The 14309-nt window shown below is 37.2% G+C and overlaps 1 pseudogene; it reads right to left on the bottom strand.

Annotated features, from left to right (window-relative positions):
* Positions 1–1419: 1419 nt before the first annotated feature.
* LOC112925844 (acyl-coenzyme A thioesterase THEM4 pseudogene) lies at positions 1420–2165 on the bottom strand (annotated as a pseudogene).
* Between the last annotated feature and the right edge of the window lie 12144 nt (positions 2166–14309).

Below are 14309 nucleotides of genomic sequence, written 5' to 3'. Positions count from 1 at the left end.
TATCTCTGTTTCATTCTTCTTATGAAGATATTTTGTATTACTTCCACTTGGTTTTCCAGATACTAGCTTAGAAACAAGCAATTTTAGGAATCCTAATCCTTGCTCATATTTCTAGTTCATATTTCTAGTTCACTAGAAACAGTGTTTGAACATATTGTTTGAACAATGTGCTTTGGTCAATTCTATTAAGCAAGTGGGAAGATTGGTTCATGTACAGACATTAAACTAAGCCTTTGTCCAGCTCCCTTACAATGCCAAAAATCTTCTAAAACTGAGATTTCATTTGTTTTTCTTTCAGAAGGCTAACCCCTCACCCAACTTCAAGTTGTGAGCCTGGCTCTAGAGTCTTTATCCAACAGGTGGTAAACCCGGCCGTTGCTGTGCCCATAGCCACATTCCAGTAACCATTGCTATCAACATATTTCCTGTTTTGTATTTTTAAAGCATTTTATCTATTATTGTTTGGAGTTGAGGATATAGAATGCACCAAAGCATGAACTTAGTATAGCATTCTGACCAGAATCTCCTTATCTGTTCTAACGTATTGAATTCATTTATTTCATCTCTCCAGTTAAAACAAAAGCAGTGCCAGCTAACATAATAAGACAAGAAAAAGAAATAAAGTGTATACTGACTTGGAAGGAAAAAATAAGTGTTTGTAGATGACATGATTGTCCATGTAAGAAAATTTGAAACAATTAGTCAAAAAACTCCTGGAATTAATAGAAAGGCTGCAGGATACAAGGTTAATATACAAAAGGTCAACCACTTTCCTATATAACAGTAAATGAACAAATGGAATTTGAAATGTAAAATGAATACCTTTTAAATTAGCACCTCTCAAAATAAAATACTAAAATATATATCTAACAAAATACAAGATCTATATGGGAAAATTAAAAAACTAATGAATGAAATCAAATAACTAAATAAATATTCATGGATGGGAAAACTCTATAATCAAGCTGTCAGCTCTTCCCAACTTGATCTACAGATTCAATGCAATTCCAATAAAAATCCAAACAAGTTATTTTCTGGTGATCAACAAACTGATTCTAAAGCTTATGTGGAAAATCAACAGACCCACATAAATATAGTCAACTAATCTTTGATGAAGGAGGAAAGGCACAATGGAGCAGAGAATTTTTTTTAAACAAATGGTGCTGGATCAACTAGACATTCACATACAAAACAAACCAAAAACAGACTTTATATGACCTGAAAGGTTGACTCATATTTATATTTAAATGTAAAATATAAAACTATAAAACTAGAAGATGACATAGAAGAAAATCTAGATGACCTTTTGTTTGGCAGTTACTTTTTCCCCTCACAGGGAGTGTGTCTGTGTTAAAAAGTTTAGAAGGAGGAACTAGCTCTTGGAATTATATTCTGAAGATTTATTGAAGAAGGTCAGTGTTAGCAGGCTTCATCCTCTAGGGGATTCAACAGCAGGTAAGTAGTGTCTGAATATAGGGTCTTCTTATCCATGCTTTGAACATCACAGAAAACAATTTCCATCTTCAACCTTATCAAGTTGGCTATTTATCACAACAGAACAAAGACCTCTTAAAATTAATGTTGAGATTGTCAGTCATGACAATTCCCCACTATAATCACAGACATGCCAACAGTAGTGTCAATCATGGTTGCAATGGTACCTCCATGAAGGAATCCAAGTGCTCTTGCAGGTAAGGACCTCCTTAAAACATGCAAAATATCCTTTCTTCATCATGATTATGGAATACCACATATTCAAGGCCCAGACTTTCCTTAAGTCTTCTGGGGAAGAGCTGGGCCTATGACACTTGTTATTTTACAGGCTTTGTGTCACAAAAAAAGGTTTTAGAGTCTTTAATACTTCAAGTTGACTTACATTTATGTGAAGACAAATCTTTCTAGGAGCCATCTTCACATTTCTTCATGAACTGACCAAAGAAGAGCCTCATATCCTTGCTCCAACTGGGATTGTGGGATAATGGTCTCTATTGATGATCCGAGAAGAAAATGGTCTTTGCACAGCTGCATGGTCCCTCACCATCAGGGGCACACCTCCCTGTAAGTGAGTAGGGCCCTTCCCCCAACCCCACTTCCATTTCTGGGGCAGATGCAGTTACAAGGCACAGCTCCGCAGCATGGCTCTGAGGGTGCCCAAGTTCCACCATGATGGCTGCCTGGCCACCTGCCCACCTGCTTGGTCCTCCCCATTCATGGAGGGGCATGTGACACTCAGCAGTGACTTTTTAGATAGAACACAAAAGGCACAATCTATGAAAGAAATAATTGATAAACTAGACATCATTAAAATTAAAACTTTCTGCTTTTTAATACACATTGTCAAGAAAAACAAAAAGACAAGCCACAGACTGGAAGAAAATATTTGCAAAGATATATCTGATAAAGAACTATTATCCAAAATATGCAAAAAAAATTCTTAAAATTCAGCAATAAGAACACAACCTCACTAAAAATGAGATAAAGCCATTAATAGATACATCCTTATAAAAGATACACACATGGCAAATAAGCAGATGAAAAGGTATTCTATATCATATGCCATCAGGGAAATGCAAATTAAAACAATGAGATACAGCTGCGTACCTATTAGAATGGCCAAAATGTGGAACACTAAGAATACAAGATATTGGCGAAGATATGGAGCAACAAGAACTTTCATTCTTTACTAGTGTGAATGCAAAATAACAGCCAATTTGGAAGATGGTGTGGTATTTTCTTACAAAACTAAACATAGTCTTACCATACTATCCAGCAATAGCACTCCCTGGCATTTACCCAAAGATGTTGAAAAAATATGTCCACACAAATACTGTACATGGATGTTTATAGCTGCTTTATTCATAATTGCCAAAACCTGGAGGAAATTAAGATATCCTTCAGTTGGTGAATGGATAAACTGTGATATATCCAGACAATGGAATATTACTCAGCACCATAAAGAAATGAACTGTCAAGCCATGAAAAGACATGGAGGAACTTTAAATACATAATTCTAAGGAAAAGAAGCCAATATGAAAAAGCTATATATTGTATGATTCCAACTTTATGACTTTCTAGGAAAGAAAAAACTATGAGGATAGTAAAAACATAAGTGGTTGCCAGGGATTGGTGGGAGAAAGAGATGAATAGGCAGGAGACAGAGGATTTTTAAGGTAGTGAAAATATTCTTAATGACACTATACTGACAGATACGTGTCATTAGACACTGGTCAACATGTGTAGAATGTACACCAAGAGTGAACCCTAATGTAAACTATGGACTTTGGGTAATAATGACATATTAATGTAGGTTTATCAATTGCAACAAACCTACCTCTTGGTGGGAGGTGTTGATAATGAGGGAGAGGGTATAAGGGAACTCTCTGTACCTTCTCAATTTTGTTATAAACCTAAAAATAATAAAGTTTAAAAATACAAAACCAAGACCAGAAAACATTTTAGGCTGCAGAATTTGACCAAATCCTTCAAGTTTTTATATAGTCTTTCCACTAATTCTGCTTTTTCAATAACCTATGATTGTATTTTTTAATTTCCTCTTTGGCTTAATAGCAACTTGATGAATTTTTGTTTCTTTTGCATTCAAAATATGAATCAGTGAATAAGTCACCTCTTTTTCCAATTTTAAACCTTATTTTCAGCTCTTCTACATATACATTTACCACTATATGCACCATGAAAAAGAAGCCCCAAGTCATCAAAGTCCCTATTTATCCATCCTCAGGAAGAGACACAAGAAATCCTACCTCAGCAACCTTCATAGCTGTTTCCTGTCTTTTGCTGCTGATGAGATCCTGGCTGAAATTCCCCAGAGCTGACAATCTAACCAATAACATAATATGAGAATTTTTAGTAATACATGCTTCCATTCCATAATATTAGTTTAATGCTATTTTTTCTCTATCTTATACTCTGACAATTCAAATTGAGAAAAGAAATAAAAACATTTCAGGAGACTTACTTATATCTATTTTATTAAATTCAAACTCAAACCATGAAGGCTGTTGAGAGTGTGCATCAAAGCTGGAAGCTACTTGGGGCAAATTTCTGCATTTTGTCCTACTTCACGTTGTTAAATTCAGTAAAATGCATTGAGGAAACAGGCAGGAACATTGAATGAATTTAAATCTATTTCACCTGCTGACTTGATCTGATAAAAGTGTACCCCTCTTTAGAGAGTGAACTAAAAGTTAAATTTGAAAAAGGCTCTATTTTACTTTATGTGAAGAAAAAGGATATTGCCCAAGGAAAATGTCAGCTGTGATGTCAGTCCTTCCAGCCTTCAGGCCAGCAGTTTCATGTCAGTCCTTTGGTGTACAGACACCTTAGCAGCAAAAATAAGCTGATAAGAAGAAAAAGAAGTTAGAACTCAGCTTTGGAAGAAAACCAACCTGGTATCAGGGAGGTCTTCCCTTTAGACAGTGTTTGATTCAAAACACTGGTTCTCAAAGGGTGTCCCTGAACCAAGAGTATCAGTTTTTCTTTTGAGCTTGTTAGAAATGCAAATTTGTGGGCACTTCTGTGACCTATTGAATCAGAATCTCTGAGGATAGAGCCCAGAAAACTGTGTGTTAAAAGCTCACCAGGAGACTCTTATGCATATTAAAGTTTGAGAACCACTGAGGTAGAGAAAGATATTCAATTAGGCAAATTGGGTAGAAGAAATTCAAGAAGTCAGAACTAATTGTGAAGAAAAATGGAAATAGCCACCTGGCTTCTGGGATTGGTGCATCCAGAGCAAGACCATAGCCCCACAGCTGGTAAAGAAGAGGTCCAGAGAGGAGGTTTAGATTTCTAATTAGCAGAGTTATTGGCAGGAATTATACAGGATTTTGGGGCCATGCAAGCTAAGTAGTGTTAACAACTCTCGTCTACTCGCAGCAGGGAACTGGACTGTTAAGTAGTTAAACCAAAATTTAAGTCTGGTTGTAAAGGTTAGAATCAATTTAGGATCTAATACAATCATTAGATAAATAAGGCCTGGGACAAAATGAACACTCTGATGTGTGCTGTATGAATGTCTGGAGCACGTAACAACAGGGTCAACAGGTCAACATTACAACGAATGTTGTAATCAGCAACATTAGGTCTGGTCCCACAAGATGAGTAGGTTGATGTAGTTTCTGCTTTGATCAGTGCTGATTTGAGAACTAGCTCTACCAAGACAATGCTTGGAAGGTGAAAGAAGGAGACAATAGTGGAGAAAATGGGAAACTATCCGTCCTGATTTTAGCATTGAAAATCCAAGATCCTAGCAAAACACTCAGTTCTAGGAAAACCACGAAGTTTGGTGACTCTAAGCCAAGTAAATTCAAATTTTCTTAGGTAAATATAACATCTATGATTTACTCTGATGTTGTGTTGACATCTTTGTTGTGTTGTGTTAAGTCAATTAAAATTATTTAATAATAATTTTTAAATAATTTAAGAGTTTCGTGTGATTTGAAGGTGTGTATTTCCAAAAGTTTGTGTATCTGTTTATTTTAAAGACTGTGGATGAAGAAATAATTCTAAGTGTGCACATGCGAAATCATATGCTATAGATTTTTGAGGGTTTTTCGGTAATATCACTAATCAAAAAAGAAAAATTCCTATTTTTAGCTTTTAATCAATGCTTAGTAGGTAGGTGGGTATTTGAAGAGCTATGAGACACCTGGAATGACAATATTTATTGAAACTCAAGGACAAAACTTTGGAACAGATGTGCTATGAATGAATTACAAGGTGGATGAATGAATCACTAAATCACAAAACAATATTGGACACATAAAGAGATTCCAAACAGGTGCAGGATAAAGCAACAACTCTGATCTATCTTATCAAATTGCAGGACTTATGTCATGTTATTTATTTAGAACAACTTGTAAAGAAAACCAGTTACCCTTAACTTGAAAGAATATTTCAGCCCTTGTTTTATACTTTTGATAGAAATCACTACTATTCAAATTTTCTCTGGAAAATCCTTCTGAAAAAAAGTACATCTTTTAAATAAAGCTAACTTTATAAAATCTATTGATAGGTGTAAGGGACTTGGGACTGATTCCTCTATATTATGAGCCTATAATGATGCACTAGGTTTAAGTTTACATAAGTAAAAATCAAAGGTTAGTGGAATCTTAAAAAAAAATTGCATTATCACTTGCAGAGAAACAGTTGCATGAGAGTCAGGAATACAATGATTTGAGGCCCTTTCCAAAGCAAACATTTTTATATGAATGCTATTCAAAAGAAACTCTTTACCAAGTCAACATCGCACAAACTATGAGGAAACAGATGACTTTTATAGGAAACAACAATTCTGATAAATTGTACTCTAAGAGTTTGGATCTTCTTTAAATTGTCTAAATTCTATTTACCATTGTCCAAAAAGGCTTCAAGATCAGAGAAAGAAAAATACCATATAATTTCACTCATATTTGGAATTTAGGAAACCAAACAAAGAGAGAAAGAGAGACAAACTGAAAAATAGACTCTTAATTATAGAGAACAAACTGATGGTTACCATGGGGGACAGAAGTAGGGGATGGATGAAATAGGTCTTGGAGATAAAAGAGTACACTTGTCCTAATGAGCACTGAGTAATGTATAGAATAGTTGAATTGCTATATTGTACACCTGAAACTAATATAACAATGTGTGTTAACAATACTGAAATTAAAATTTAAAAATTTAATTGAGAAAAGCCTTCATGAAATAAAATACATGGGAAACCAGTAAAGTTTATTCTAAAATAGTTATCTAGAAAAAGGAATAAAATAAAAATCAATTTTTAATGTTTGGGTCAAGCTATTTCACTTTAAAATAACCTTAATTCCTGGGGGAAGGCAGAAAGACTACCTGGGCTCTTCCACCCTCTTTTTTTTTTTAAAGACTTTATTTATTTATTCATGAGAGACACGGAGAGAAATAGAGGCAGAGACACAGGCAGAGGGAGAAGCAGGCTCCACACAGGGAGCCTGACATGGGACTCGATCCCGAGTCTCCAGGATCCCACCCTAGGCTGAAGGCTGTGCTTAAACCACTAAGCCACCAGGGCTGCCCTTCCACACTCTTTTAATTGGTATCAGGCTTCAGAATATTTCTGAAGGTTTTTCAATCATTTGTTTTAATATAGTTTATTGCATGACAAAAAGAAATTTTCTAATACTAAATAATTTTCAACATGGAGTTATTAAGATTTCTTACTGTTGATGACCTGTTGGACACAATGTGTTCAACACATAACTCTCTAACACTCTGAGTGTGTGTGTATGAGACCTACATGGCATAAGAGAAAAAAGTGTACTTCTTGAATGTGAGACATTGAACTTTTTAGTATGCAAAATTCCTCATGGTTCAGTTGTAGACAGTTTTAAATAAATAATCACAAGATGAGGGGTCCGGTTTTAGATAGTGAGTAGCTAACAAAGTCAAATTGCCCTTTCCTAGCTCTTTGTTAAATTGCCAAGGAAAATGTATGTATGTATGTATGTATGTATGTATGTATGATGATGGATAGATAGATGATAGATGATGATGATAGATAGATAGATAGATAGATAGATAGATAGATAGATGATAGATAGATAGATTCATACCTACACACACACATACATACATACACACATACATACATGCATACATAGAGAATGACTGAATAGGTAAATAATTATTCATGAAGAACTTAAGAGAATGCATATGTTTAGGACAAGGGTGGGTAGTGAAGGTGTGGACTATGAGTTGGTAGTAAGTGGGTATAGAATAAGGAATAGATAGTGAGTAGGTGAGGTTGAAGCATGGGATGAGGAGTAGATGATGAGTGGTTGGTGTGGGTCAGGGATTAACTAGTGAGTAAATAGGTAGTGAGGGATGTAGGTAGCAAATGGCATGAGGTAGATGGTAAGGAATGAGTAGTTGTGAGGTGGAGAGAGGTAGAAAACTATGGGCATGGATAGTGGCAGGGGGAGTACTTAATGAGTGGTTAGAGCACAAAAATTAGGTATGAGTGGGTATACATAGAGAGGTAGGTAGAGAGTGAGTGTGGGATGAGAAGTTAATAATGAGTGTGTATGGTTAGAAGTTAAATATCTCTAGTCTTCTAACCCCAAGTGAGCGTTGAGGGGATTAAGGAGGTAAGTAGGTAAGGAGTAGATGTGAAGTGTGTTGTGTATAGTAGGTGGTTAGGCAGTCAATTTGTATGACACAGTATAGTTTTTAAGTGGCTGTGAGGCACGGTGTTAACAGCAAGTACGTAGGTAATGACTGGGGTTGGGGCAGCATGTAGATAGCAAGTAGGTAGGTAGAGAGTGGATATGGGCCTGGACCTTGTGATGAAATTTATCTAGCTCATTAGACCTGATCTTGGGCATGGGACTTAGTTTGGGAACTGTACTTTGGACATGAATCTTAAATCAGGAATTTTGATCTAAAGCTTGAATTTGTACCAGAGTTGAACTTTGTTGCTAAGTATTAGAAGAGACCCTTTTACTTCAGACCCAAACTTCCACCTTGTTTTGAGACCTAGACCTGGACCTTTAACCACATCTTGGACCTGGACCTTAGAAGTAGAAATTGAACCCTGTATCTGAACCTTGAATACAAATTTCAAACCTGGACCTTTGACCTAGACCTTGCACTTGGATCTGAACCTGGACCTTAGATCTAAAATTGTTCCTTGGACCTAGAAACTGAACCATAATCTGGATCTTGAACCTAAATCATGAATCTTTCTCTAATTTGGACATTGAACCTGGCCTTAGGTATGGAAATCAGACCTGGACATGGATCTTGGGCTTAAATCTTGTATCTGACTTAGACTTTAGAATTGAACTTTTGCCCTGAGACCTAAACATCAAATCTCAGACCTGAACCATGAGATACCCAAGACCTGAAATGGAAAGTGGACCTTCGACCTGTTTTTGTCCCAGATTTAGACTGGAAATTAGTGCTGGATTTTGAACCTTGTCTTGTGCCTTAACTGGAGTTTACATGTTATCTTGTGGTTTTCTCATGTCAAGACAGGGTCATCTCTCTATACATTTAGCCCAGATGTCAAGACTGATGATACCATACATGCACCAAAGGGGTATAAAAGGTTTATTACTCACGTAGTGAGGCCTTCCTAGGGAAAGCAGGGAAGGGTTCTAGTGTGGTCTGAAAATGGCTGAGAGAGCAAAGAGGGGCAAGTGGTTTGGGATTTTATTGTGGTTAGGAGAATAGGGCCAGGATGAGAGCATGGGCCAGGAATTTCATGGTTTATACTTTCTGCTACTGCTGAAGGAGGGTTAACATGGGCTTCCTTGTAGTCTTTCCAAAGTATGAGGCAAAAGGGAAGAAGAGAAAGGTGGGACTTGAAAGCTGTCAGTAGTCAAACATTCAAAATAGAGTCAGACTCTTTATTATAATTTACCCCTTGATGATTGAATGATGGCTGAAACATGGGCATATTTTACAAAATTAAATTTGAATTTGTTTAAAGAAGCTGATACAGTGCTCTATGAGGTCAATAGCTGGAGGCCAGAAAAGAAAAGAAATTTTAGTTGAATGCTGTGATCAAGAACCCAACATGGTATATGTTAAATGAGTTTCTTGGCTATTCTAAATAATGCCTCAAACTTTGATGGGAGTAAGGAGGGATGCCTTGGTGGCTCAGTGGTTGAGTGTTTGCCTTTGGCTCTGGGCATGATGCTGCCATCCCAAGATTGAGTCCCACATCCGGCTCCCCACAGGGAGCCTGCTTCTCCCTCTGCCTCTGTCTCTGCCTCTCTCTTTGTGTCTCTCATGAATGAAATAAATAAAATCTATATATTAAAAAAAAAGGAGTAAGAAGTACTTTAGTAAGGCCTTGAATTGTGGATTTAGTGTATGCTGAGACTTGTGTGATCTTGACTTACAAGATTTGGGTAGGTGTGAAGCAAAAAAAAAATCCCAAGTTCTTTTTTTAAAAAAAGATGTATTTATTTATTTATGATAGACATAGAGAGAGAGAGGCAGAGACACAGGAGGAGGGAGAAGCAGGCTCCATGCAGGGAACCCAATGCGGGACTCGATCCCGGGACTCCAGGACCTCGCACTGGGCCAAAGGCAGGCGCTAAACCGCTGAGCCACCCAGGGATCCCAATCCCAAGTTCTTTATGTTAAAGATCATGATTTTGCCATTAGCTAAACCCAATGATCAGATTATGAATAATGATGAAGAGTCAATAAAGATCTGGAGATGAGGATCATTATAAGGCAGGGCATCCAGTGCTAAGGTGGCTGCCTGAAGTTCAGCCAATTGTACCAAGCTTTCAATTCTAGAATCAAGGATATCTAGTTAAAGGATGGCCAACAAAAACCCTTTAGCAGACTCCATCATCTATATTGGTTGTGCCATCCATAAAGTATACCAACCCCCCTTCTTATTTACTCAGATGTTTCCAGTGGGGTCTTCAGGGAACATATGGGTCCAGAAGAGGAGTGACTTCCTCTAGTGTCATATGGCAAGGGACTGAGGACAAGGGGAAGCCACTTTTTCCTACAAAGGTAATATGCCATATGGTCTGAATCTCACTTGATCCTAAAAATGTCATATTTATTTTAGCAAGGTTTTAATGGCCATGCCAAGCCTACAGTCTGTTGCCTCTAAGACCTAAGGCATAATGGCAACCAGGTACACTCACAGGCTCAGGGCTCATTAGAGACCCCATCTCTAGAAGGAGCCAGGAACTTTCACTCTACAGGTGTACAACATAGGGAATGGGAAAGTAGAAGCTCATGGGAGACATGGCCATCTTGGGTGGTTCACAGATTCCAGGAGGCAGAAAAGAAGTTACTAAAAACTCTAAAATAAAAGAATTTCTCAGGGGCACTAATGAGAGTGCCTGTTACATTGCAATTGGGACAGATTTAAAGCCTTTGTTGTAGGGGTCCTCATTCAAAGTGGGCTGATTACTGAGTAACAGAATAAATGGTCTTAAGTAAAATTGTAAATGAGGTATGTATTGCTTCCCATACCCAAAAAGGCCTTAAAAATGCTGCGCTCATTTGAGGTGATGGCAGTCAACAGTTGTTTCTTGACACTGTCAGGAACAAAGTGGTCTTTAATTGACCAAATAATGCCCAGAAATTTTGCCACAGTAGTGAGGCCTTGTACTATGTATAGGACATCCCTTTCTTGTGAGCTCCTTTGTGAATGCTTGTGTGTCCTGAATGTGCCGAATGAATCTCCTCAGAGGAAGATTCATCAATGTAACAACATATCTACATTCTGGAGAAAGTTGGGTGTGGTATTGAAAAGATGCTGTTGAATGGGCTGCTGAGATACCCCATGAGTAACCAGGTTAAGGTGTATTGTGTTAAGATAAAGGAAAATTGGTGCTGAGAGGCTGTTGAAATGAGCCCTGAACAAAACATATTAGCCAAATCGATGACTGCAAAGTATTTACTAGTTGCTGATTGGATGGAGTCAATAACCTCAATAATACTGCGTATTAGGGATCTTAATGGATGGGAACATGGCATTAAATAATTCATTGTGAGCACCATTCATTCTTTCCAGGTTTAATAACAGGCTAAACTGGGCCTAAATAGACTCCATATAATAGGTTTCAATCCTTGAAAGTCCAATTTAATTTATCTTGGGTTTGTTAACAATTATAATAGGTTGAGACAAATCCACGGGGTCATTTTTTTGTCAAGACAATTTTAAATGCCAAAGATTTAATTTAATTTTAATTTATTATTTATTAGATCAGAGCATCCATGCCCACTGTGAGATATTTTAGGGAAAATAGAACTATGACCATGGGAATTTAGGCAAGGCAATAGTTTTAATCATTAAGGTGAGACATACTTATGTTTCTTCTATTTTATGTTTGTGACTCCTTTAAGATTATAGGAGGTACCTTATGTAAACTTAGTGAAATCCTCAGAAGAGATAAGATAACTTACTTAAATTTAGTGAGATATCCCAGGTGTAACTCTAATTTGAGCTCCAATACAGATTAAGGTACATACTTATTAAGGTTTACCGTTTGGAGCATTGCAGCAGATGTTAAATTTAGAATTGAGACATTAAAATTAGTTTAAATATTAAAGTTAATTTTATCTGTTTCTGGTATGTTTCGTAAGTCTTTGATTTCCAATTAGGTCAAATTGTGGTGCAGAGGTCTCACATCCAGGTATAAAATTTAAGTCCAGGTCTAATTCCTAGCCCAGTGCCCAAGTGCAAAATATGGATCTAAACCTCAAGTTTAGGGTATGTCCAAGGAACTGGAAAATTCCACATCCAAGTTTCATGCTCATCATTCATGTCCCAGGTTAGGTCCAGTTCTAGGTCTAAGGTCCAGATCTTATTTCCTGGTCCAAGGCAAGAGGACCAGCAGTTATAACATTTACCACCATGGTACTAGGAATAGATTCAAAGTCCAGGTCTTTTAAAACAATTTTTGATCTTTTACTTCAAAGACTAGGTCAAATCAATTACGGATACATATTTAACATCTAGTACTAGTTCAAGGTTCAGGTGCATGGTACAGATCAAGGAGGAAATATCAGGTGCAAGTTCCAGGTCCAAAGTTATGTCTAGATACAGTTATAAGATCCAAGATAGATTTTAGAGGTCTATGTCCAGGTCCAAGTCCATGACAAACAACTAAGTCAAAGGTCAGGCCCAAGGTCTTGGAGGCATCAAGGCCCTAGTTTGGCGTCCTATATTCAGGTCCAACATAAGGATCTAGGGTCCATATTGAAATCTGAGGTCCATGTTTAAGTTCCATTGTCCAAGTCTTGGTCTATATCAGAGATACAGTTCCAGGTAGGTATAAGGGGTATTATTTACATGTGAATTCCAGTTCTAGCCCCCTGAAATCTATGTCTAAGAATCATCTCCAGATATGAAGTCCAGGAAAAAGGTCTGAATTTCACTATCAAAGTCCAGGTGCAAAGTCCCAAATCCAGTCCAAGGTCTATTCCAGTTCTGAAACCCAAGCCCAAAATCCATGTCCATAGTCATATCAAGGTCAGGCATTCAGATCTGAGACCCAAATATGAGATTAGAAATTCAATTCCAAGCTCCAGGTAGAAGTTTCCAAGTTTCCTTTCTACTATTCAGGTCCAGATATAAGCCCAAAATCTTTGACTACATCTAAGGTACAGGTATCAATGTCCAAGAGCATATTTAGGTCCAGGTCAAAGGTCCAAGTCCCCATTAGAAATCAATTTCTAAGTTATAAAATTCAACATTGATGTTCAAGGTCTAAATCCAATTCTATGGATTGTCTATATTCAAATATAGGCCTAGTGCAGAGAATGCAAAATTGAGGTTTAAGGTCCAGGTTCTCATTTAGGTTCAGGTCCAAAATTTAAGTGAAAGTTTTAGTATAGTTCCAAGGGCATGTTCAAGGAACCTGACATATCTAGGTCTAAGATCTGGGTCTAATGGTCATGTCCAAGATTAGTTTCAAACTGAGGTCTGAGTTCAAGGTCTGAGGTACACATCTGAGTTTAGAGATCTAGATCCAAGGAACAGATCCAGTGTTGAAGGTCTATCATCTAGGTCAAATCTATGTTAAAAAAAAAAAAAAAAAAAAGGTCCAAAACCTGGTCAAGGTCAAGGTCTAAGATGCTGATCCAAGTTTAAGGCCCACAATTTTGGTCTCAGATCAAGGTCTAGGTCCTAGTACCAGAACCAAGATTGTGTGTTACTAGGTCTGAGATCTAAGATGAAGGTTAGAGGTTAAGATCCAAGACTCTACATCAAAGTTTAATTCCATGACTAAAGACATGGTCTAGAGTCAGTTCCAAATTCCCCAATGTTTAGGTCCTAGGTTGAAATATTATTATGTCCAGGTGCAAGGGCCTTATTCAAAGGTTGGGTCCAGATTCAAGGTCCAAGACCAAGGTCTAGGTTTCAAGTGCAGGTCCTAGTTTAGTCAAAAGTCCAGGATTTATTTAAAAGATCAAGATCCAGGTCCAGGTCCAAAGTCCAGCTCTAAGGCCAAGTCCAAGGAACTGAGTAAATTCAGATTTAAAGTCAGTGTCCATGTCCATTACCTATGTCCAAGTTTAGGCTAAAGTTGTACAAACTGAAGAAAATGCAGTTGAATACAGTGTGTGATTCTCACAAGTGTTCAGTTTTGTTTAGATATAGCTTATTTGAACCTTATTATAGTCTACCATTCAATAAGAATCTCTTTTCAAGCTGAATCTAGTACCAAATTCTGAGCCTGATCTCTTCTTATAATGATAGAATGCATACGCACACATTAGTTTCTTCTAGATTTACTCAAACTCATAATAGGAAAGTGCTGGTGAGAACAATGTGTGTATCTAAC

Source organism: Vulpes vulpes, chromosome 5 (genome assembly GCF_048418805.1).
Source record: "Vulpes vulpes isolate BD-2025 chromosome 5, VulVul3, whole genome shotgun sequence".
NCBI lineage: Eukaryota > Metazoa > Chordata > Mammalia > Carnivora > Canidae > Vulpes > Vulpes vulpes.
This window is presented reverse-complemented; position numbering and strand designations above follow the sequence as displayed.